This window comes from Colobus angolensis, unplaced genomic scaffold, assembly GCF_000951035.1.
Source record: "Colobus angolensis palliatus isolate OR3802 unplaced genomic scaffold, Cang.pa_1.0 Scaffold222, whole genome shotgun sequence".
NCBI lineage: Eukaryota > Metazoa > Chordata > Mammalia > Primates > Cercopithecidae > Colobus > Colobus angolensis.
The window spans coordinates 1,172,343-1,180,913 of NW_012115400.1; the positions used below are offsets into that span (position 1 = coordinate 1,172,343).

An 8,571-nucleotide genomic window follows, 5' to 3' on the forward strand; every position below is an offset into this window, starting at 1 on the left:
CTATTGTCTTTTGAGGATAAACGGAACATATTCCTTAGTTTCCTACAAAGGGCCCTTGTCTCTTCCTGTGAGACTTTTTCAAATACATATTTTGGACATTTCTCTTTCATTATCAGACAGTGGCAAGGAGGAAATTGCATGTGGAAATAAATCTCTAGGATAAGCAGAGCCTGCTCTATCCCTTTCCAAGCCTTCTGTGACCTCCCAACTGGAAGTGATAGCAGCAGCACCACACCTGGAGTGGCCACTGCCATGATGCTGGCTGTAATGGGGGAGCCACAGCTGGGACCGCAGCACTCCACGGAGCTGGAGGGAGCTGGGAACACGTGGCAGCCCTCATTCCTTCCAAGTTGGAGGGACAGGAGACCCTCCCTCCCAGGAGTAGCTGCAACAACCCAGTCACAGCCGCAAACCCGGGCTCCCCTTCAGCAGTGACTCCACCAGCTTTCACAACACAGAAGTCAAACTTAGGCACCCACAGTTTCTAGGGTGCCCTTCAGGAACTTTTATTTGTTCAGGGCAGCCAGCCAAATTTTAAGCGCAGTGTCTCTTTGTAATCATAAATCATTATGTTTCATGATTCTTTCAACACTTTCGTCTTTGAGTTCTTTTGAAACACTTGGGTGGATACCACCTGATCTTGTTGGCTGAGCTTATTTGCTGACTAGGTCAAACCCCAAGGTCTAGAACCTTGGGGTTACCAACGATATTGTCTACATTCCCTCTGACTGTCTGTGGGACCAATAACCTCATTTCTTGGAATCCATCCTTAGGAAGTAATCAAAGATGTTGAGGCCAGGCGCAGTGGCTCACACCTGTAATCCCAGCACTTTGAAAGGCCGAGGTGGGCAGATCACTTGAGGCCAGGAGTTCGAGAGCAGTGTGGCTAACATGATAAAACCCCATCTCTACTAAAAATACAAAAATTAGCCAGGCATGGTGAGTGCACACCTGTAATCCCAGCTACTTGGGAGGCTAAGGCATGAGAATCGCTTGAGCCCAGAAAATGGAAGTTGCAGTGAGCCGAGATCACACCATTGCACTCCAACATGGCAACTGAGGGAAACTCTGTCTCAAAAAAAAAAAGAAAGAAAAGAGGCCAGGAGCAGTGGCTCACACCTGTAATCCTAGCACTTTGGGAAGCTGAGGCTGGTGGATCACTTGCCGCCTCTGCCACCCCTGAAACAGCACAAACAACCCTTCCTCTTCCTCCTCAGCTTACTCAATGTGAAGACAGTGAGGATGAAGACCTTGATGATGATCTATTTCCACTTAATGAATAGTAAATATATTTTATCTTCCTTAAAAAACAGTGTTCACATGATATGAATGTAGCAGATACTTCCAGGATACCAACCTCCTCTTCAATACAACTACAACTATGGTTTTGAACAGTGTTTAAAATAATATCAATAAATATTTATTTGTATATGAAAACAGGAAAAGGGTAAACCAAAGGCATGGGGGTTGTGTTAGGGTAGAGGGATTAGAGGTAATTATTTTTCTCCATTTTGCAAATTTCCTTTAATGATAGTGTCGTGGCTTTTTATTTATTTATTTTTTTTCTGATACGGAGTCTAGCTCTGTCCCAGGCTGGAGAGCAGTGGCGCGATCTCGGCTCACTGCAACCTCCACCTCTGGGGTTCAAGTGATTCTCCTGCCTCAGCCTCCCAAGTAGCTGGGACTATAGGCATGCGCCACTATGCTCAGGTAATTTTGGTATGTTTAGTAGAGATGGGGTTTCACCATATTGGCCAGGATGATCTCAATCTCTTGACTTCATGACCCACCCACCTTGGTCTCACAAACTGCTGGGATTACAGGCATGAGCCACTGTGCCCAGCCCTTTTTTCCTTTTTTGAGATGGGATCTTGCTCTGTGGCACAGACTGGGGTGCAATGGCGCAATCATAGCTCACTGCAGCCTCAACTTCCTGGGCTCAATCCATCCTTCTACCTCAGCCTACCAAGCAGCTGGGACCACTGGCACACGCCGTCATGCACCCAGCTAATTTTCGTATTCTTTGTAGAGACAGGGTCTCATTACGTTGCTTAGGCTGGTCTCCAACTCTTGGGCTCAAGAATCCTCCCGTCCCCGCCTCCCCAAGTGCTAAGATTACAGGCTTGAGTCATCATGTCTGGCCCTGTCATTGCTTTTTAGTTTTCAAACATTTTTTAAAAGGTAAATCTGGCCGGGCGCGGTAGCTCGCGCCTGTAATCCCAGCATTTTGGGAGACTGAGGTGGGTGAATCACCAGGTCAGGAGATCAAGACCATCCTGGCCAATATGGTGAAACCCTGTTCTCTACTAAAAATACAAAAATTAGCCGGGCATGGTGGTGTGCGCCTGTAGTCCCAGCTACTCAGGAGGCTGAGACAGGAGAATCGCTTGAACCTGGGAGGTGGAGGTTGCAGTGAGCCAAGATCTAACCAGTGCACTCCAGCCTGGGTCACAGAGCCAAGACTCCATCTAAAAAAAAAAAGTAAATCTCTCCAAGCAGTAAGAGTCATGTAACCAAGCTACTGAATTCAGTTTCTCCCATGAACTTGTCTCGGAACACAGTGGAAGTCACAACCATTAAAGCCTGTAGTCCCCACGACCCTTGCACAAGGTGGCCCCCTCTTATGCATGCCTTATCCTGCAAGGCTGTAATTGTGGTAGGTTGTGAAAGCACTTTGAAGGTAAAAGTGTCTGTTGTTACTCCGAAAACTGCTTTTAAACGGCTATAATAGCATATGCCACATGAGCAAAGCACAGAACCTTATAACTATGCTTGCTTGTGGAAAGACATCCTTTGTCCACAGACCAAGTATTTGAAACTACCACTCCACACAGCTCCAGGGCCCTGAGAGAAGCTACCATGGCAGCTTTGGGAAACCAGCCACCCTTGGCTTCACTTTGATCTTCCTCTGTATACACCCTTGTTTCATTTCCTCTGCCACAGACGTTCAATTACCAGGTACTATTATTGCTTGATAATAACTATAATTACTACAAGGACTGCCTGAGATGAAAAGGACAGGTGAAATCGAACTTTCACATGGACTCGTGTCTGAGCTGGGGAGTTTGAGTCAGGGAAAGCGTGAAACCCCCCACCACCCGCTCCCGTTGGTCCCCGCATTAACTGGGGACGAACAAGGGCTGGACCCTCCAACCTGGAGGCTTGAAAACTCAAGGGAAAGCGCCTTGACCAGCGATTCGGAAACCGAGATGCAAAGTCCTCCCGCGCTCCTAGAGAGGACCCGGAAGCGCGGCGCGGTCCCGGAAGACGAGGTGCTGACACACTTCCGGCCTTTGTGACTCATTGTGTCTGTGTCGAGGCGTCGGGAGGGCCTAAATCTGTGTGCGGTGCCCTTCGGCCGGCCTGAGTCCCAGAGTCAGCTCCCCTTTCTCGCCCAGCGCCCCCAGGCCGCTCCCGGGGCTCACGGTGAGACTTGGGGCCGGCCTCTGGGGTGGGCGGGCGGGGCCGCAAAGGTGTGTACGCGAGGGTGGGCTCCGCAGCTGCGGCCCTGGGACCCCCTCCAGGCGGCCCCGGTGTTGTGAGAAGAGAGTCCATGCCCCTGCCTCCTGGCCGGGCCCGGCCGTAGGAAGCATCGCTCTCCCTGGGAGACGTCCCCGCCCCACCTCCGGGACCAGGCGGGGAGGGGGCGAGGGTTTCAGTGGCCGAGGGTGCCCGGAGACGTGGGGAGAAGCCGTCTGCGGGCCCCTCTCCCGCAGTGTCGTCATTGCCCTTTGACGTTTCTGCAAAGGGGGTCGCGAGCGAACCGACCCCAGTCTTGATTTTTCTGCTCTCCCTTCGTCGCCATTTGCTTTGATTCCGGTGAGGTGTTTTTTCCCCCCTGGGTCCTTCGAGACCTTGAGGTGAAATGAGCGGAAGGATGAGAGATGGACACATTTTGAGGTGCCGCATACGTTTCCAGACCTGCCTTTCCTCCTCCTACCCTCATCACTGAGCGGTGATTAAACAGTATTTGAAGCCTAGTCATAGTGGATAAAGAAGTGATTGGGATCTAGTAGAGATTATATACACCCCACTCTTTCAGCTTGATGGAATGCTTTGAAGGCTTTGGAAAAGATCTGTCCGGGACGTTAGGTGGATTTTTAAATTCTGGATAGTTGCTCTGTTTGACATGGAGTGGGGTGAGAAGTGAAGGGAATTTGTGGAAATTGCACTGTGTCACTAGGAGACTGATTAGCTGAATGACCTTGGATAAGACGAGACACACCAAGTCTTAATTTCGCCATCAATAAAAACTAACTGGATTTTCTCAAAAGGCCCTTCCGACTTCGAAGTGATTTGGTCAATGTAATTGAAAAATTAACCAGAGTTTAGCTTGACACTCCTCCGTCCCTCTCCTCCCTTTCCTGCAGTGCCCCCGGTACACAATAAGATACTTTCATTATAGAGAGTGGCTGTTCCATGGCCTGCGACCAAAGAAAGCATTTATTGTACGGGCCAGTGCTAGGCGGATTGGAGGCGGTCAATAAATACTTGTTGAATTGAATTGTGGAGAATTCATTGTAACCACATCAACAAAGCACTGTTAGTATATATGCTGAACAAATGTGGGGAAATCGCTGTGTTACATAGGTAACCCTGGTGATTTGCCCCAGAATGTGTATCCAGGTTTGTATCTTCTCTGTATTACCATACAAGATTCTTGTTTATTTCAGGCAGTTTTCACCACTCTTAAAATACTAACGAGGAAGCTAGCTACTTAGTCTTTTCCTCATTCTCGATTTAAAAGCATTTAAAATACGGATGAATAGCATATTAAATCTAACATTTTCATTCTGTGGGAGTTTCAATATTCTTTGAATAGCTAGATGTCTTTTAAGATAACTTTTTCATATTAAAACATTTGATAGCTCTTTAAAAAAAAAATGAGGGTAAAGGACAATTTATTTAAACTTTTTAAAAATTTTTTGAGACAGATTCTTGCTCTGTCGCCCAGGCTGGAGTGCAGTGGTGCAATCTCGGCTCACTGCAACCTCTGCCTCTCGAGTTCAAGCGATCCTCCTGCCTCAGCCTCCCGAATAGCTGGGACTACAGGCATGTGCCACAAGGCCTGGCTGATTTTTGTGTTTTTAGTAGAGAAGAGTTTCGCCATATTGGCCAGGCTGGTCTCAAACTCCTGATCTCAGGCAATCCGCCCACCTCGGCTTCCCAAAGTGCCGGGATTACAGGCGTGACCCACTGTGTGCCCAGCCTTTATTTACACTTTCAACACTATGCCCTGGAAAAATACTGGGCTGTTTAGAAAACAGCCAGTTTTCTGTAACTGGCTGTAACTTCAAGCCCTTGTTTAAGAAAATCGTTTCTGTTTATCCTACGTGAGAACTGAGGTATCCTTAGCTGCTGGGGGTAATTTTATTTCAAGTGGATGGTACGTCAGTGTGTTTTTCAGCCCATATTGACCCAGAGGTAGTTTCATACTATCTGGAACCCCCACCCTACCCCCATTTGACTGATAAGGATACAAAATGCCAGAGAAGTTAAATACCTCACTCAGGGATGTGCCACTTATTTGTGGGAGACTACAATTCAGTTTTTGACGCCTGTGCAGCTTTCACTATTACCGGAGTTGTCCCATTGCTTAATCTTTTAAGCAGGCTGAAAATTGGAATGTATAGTTACATCTTTTAAGCTTATTGAAAAAAATTAAGACATTTCTGTAGTGCCTAGTAAATGCCAGGCACTATTTTAAGTGCTTTGTATTTAGTACCTGATTTAATCCTCACAACAACTCTATGGGACAAATGCTGATTTTTACTCCCATTATACAGATGAGGAAACTGACGCATAGAGAGGTTAACTTGTTGACTTGCCTAAGGTTATCAACTAGTAAGGGGTGGAGCAGCTTTCATGCTAACCTGAAACTATCCAGCTAGCCCATGGAACAAATTTGAGGGCAACATTGAATGTAGAATGAACGGGCTTTTAAAAAATAGTAATATTGGGCCAGGCACGGTGGCTCAAGCCTGTAATCACAGCACTTTGGGAGACTGAGGCGGGCGGATCACAAGGTCAGGAGATCGAGACCATCCTGGCTAATATGGTGAAACCCCGTCTCTACTAAAAATACAAAAAAAAAAATGGCCAGGCGCGGTGGCTCACGCCTGTAATCCCAGCACTTTGGAAGGCACGAGGTCAGGAGATTGAGACCATCCTGGCTAACACCGTGAAACCTCATCTCTACTAAAAATATAAAAAAATTAGCTGGGCATGGTGGCGGGCGCCTGTAGTCCCAGCTACTCAGGAGGCTGAGGCTGGATAATGGCGTGAACCTGGGAGGCGGAGCTTGCAGTGAGCCAAGATCAGGCCACTGCATTCCAGCCTGGGTAACAGAGCAAGACTCCATCTCAAAAAAAAAAAAAGTAACATTGTCAATTCAGTCAAGGGTATTTTTGAAACAGGCTTGCAAGGAATCATGCTAAGTGGTCTAAGAAGTACAAAGAGGCATGCTCTTGATAATCTAGTTGAGGAAGAAGGCAAGAAAAAGTACAGAGAAAGAAACGTCATGAGAAATTACCTAGCAAATGTTTGGTGAAGATTATTAGGGCCTTTTAGAGACAGTAAAGAAGACTCTGTGCTCAGATCATCTGGCAAACCTAAAATAAAACCCAGCCTTTCCACTGCTGTGATGGGTCTTCCCTGGACCCCAGAGTAGGAGCAGAGAGATACTGAGGGTGAGGATGAGGAACTATCCCAGTTGGGAGCAGAGGGAATGTGCCAATATCCGTGTCTATTTCCCCCCAGACTCATATCCTCCTTAGAGTTGTGTCCTGTTGATTCCCACTGACCTAAGAAATGTTCTGCTCAATAGCTGAGGCAGGATAAAACTTGCACAGAAGTAGGGATTTCTGGTGGCTGGACTCGCTATCACACTAGTTCTGCTCAGTTACCATGTTTGAAGATCCCACCTGGTTATGTTGTAGACAGTCCCCACTTGAATCTTCTGCTGTGTCTCCTCCCTTTCCCAGGAAGGGCTTCAGTCACATAGTGACCCTCCAGTGAAAACTGGGTGGTAGATGAGCCCCGTTTCTGAGTGATTTTTTATTTTTTTCTTCGAGAAAGAGTCTCACTCTGTCACCCAGGCTGGAGTGCAGTGGCATGATATCGGCTCACTGCAGCCTCCATCTCCCAGGTTCAAGTGATTCTCCTGCCTCAGCCTCCCGAGTAGCTGAGCTTACAGGCATGTGCCACGCACCCAGCTAATTTTTCTATTTTTAGTAGAGATGGGGTTTCACCATGTTGGCCAGGCTGGCCTCAAGCTCCTGAGCTCAGGTGATCCACTCTCCTGGGCCTCCCAAGGTGCTGGGATTACAGGCGTGAGCTACCGTGCCTGGCCCTGATTGATTCTTCATTGTCAGCTTCATAGGCCTTCATTTTAGGATCTGTATACCCCACATGTTAGGTACAAGATAAATTTTGTATAATGGTTAAAGAGTTTAAATTGGGGAGTCACTTTTATTTCAAATTCTGCCTCTACTATGTACTTGCTGGGTGACCTTGGGTAGGTTATTTAATGGCAGTATACCTCATTTATTTTTATTATTATTTTTTTTTTTGAGATGGAGTCTTGCTCTGTTGCCCAGGCTGGAGTGCAGTGGTGCAATCTGGACTCAGTGCAGCCTCTGCCTCCCAGGTTCAAGCGACTCTCATGCCTCAGCCTCCCAAGTAGCTGAGACTACAGGCATGCACCACCACACCTGGCTAATTTTTGTATTTTTAGTAAAGACAGGGTTTCGCCATGTTATCCAGGCTGGTCTTGAACTCCTGACCTTAGGTTATCTACCTGCCTTGGCCTCCCAAAGTGCTGGGATGACAGGCATGAGCCACTGCGTTGAGCCTCTCAGTTCTTTACATAGTGAGATAAGTGTAGCTACCTCCTAAGATTGTTATGTGGTCAAGTGAAAATGCTTAAATACCTGGTACCTAGAAAGCACTCAGGAAACGTTGGCTCTTACTGTTATACTTATGAGAGGGTTCTTAAACAGCGAGGAGAGGCAAGTGGTGTTTTAGCTTAGCTTTAAAGGATAAGTAGGATTTGAAAAGGCAGAGAGGACTCGGTGGGAAGTCCCAGGCGTGGAGTGTGATGTGAGGAAAGGATGGCAGTCAAAATACAAGGCATATGTAGGAAATACTGATGAGAGAGCTTTTGTTGCATAGCGAAGGTTTATGGGGGGATTGATGGGAAAAGAAGCTTGAGGGGAAGTTGGGACCAGGCACTGGAGAGTATTGACTACAAGGCCATAGAGTTTTAGAAAGAATAATCTGAGAGGTGGATCGTGGTAGAGAAGAGAGAAAATGAAGGCAGAGAGCCAAAGAAAGGAAGCTGGACTTCATGGAACTAGATTAAAAAAATAAGTATGGCCTGTAATCCCAGCACTTTGGGAGGCCGAGGCAGGTGGATCACTTGAGACCAGCCTGGCCAACATGATGAAACCCTGTCTCTACTAAAAGTACAAAAATTAGCCGGGCATGGTGGTTACTGCGTGTAATCCCAGCTACTCGGGAGGCTGAGGCAGGAGAATCACTTGAACCCGAGAGGCGGAGGTTGCAGTGAGC

General features: G+C 47.3%; 1 protein-coding gene across 2 annotated transcripts in view; it reads left to right on the top strand.

Moving 5' to 3' along the window:
- The first annotated feature begins 2,973 nt into the window (after positions 1-2,973).
- The window catches only part of ZKSCAN1 (zinc finger with KRAB and SCAN domains 1), a 24,735-nt gene continuing 19,137 nt past the window's right edge, over positions 2,974-8,571 (top strand). Inside the window, exon 1 of one of the 2 annotated variants that reach the window (XM_011943857.1) lies at positions 2,974-3,426. The gene's annotated coding sequence lies outside the window, so the exon portion shown is untranslated. The remainder of the gene's footprint in view (positions 3,427-8,571) is intronic. The other variant, XM_011943858.1, reaches the window with a different exon arrangement.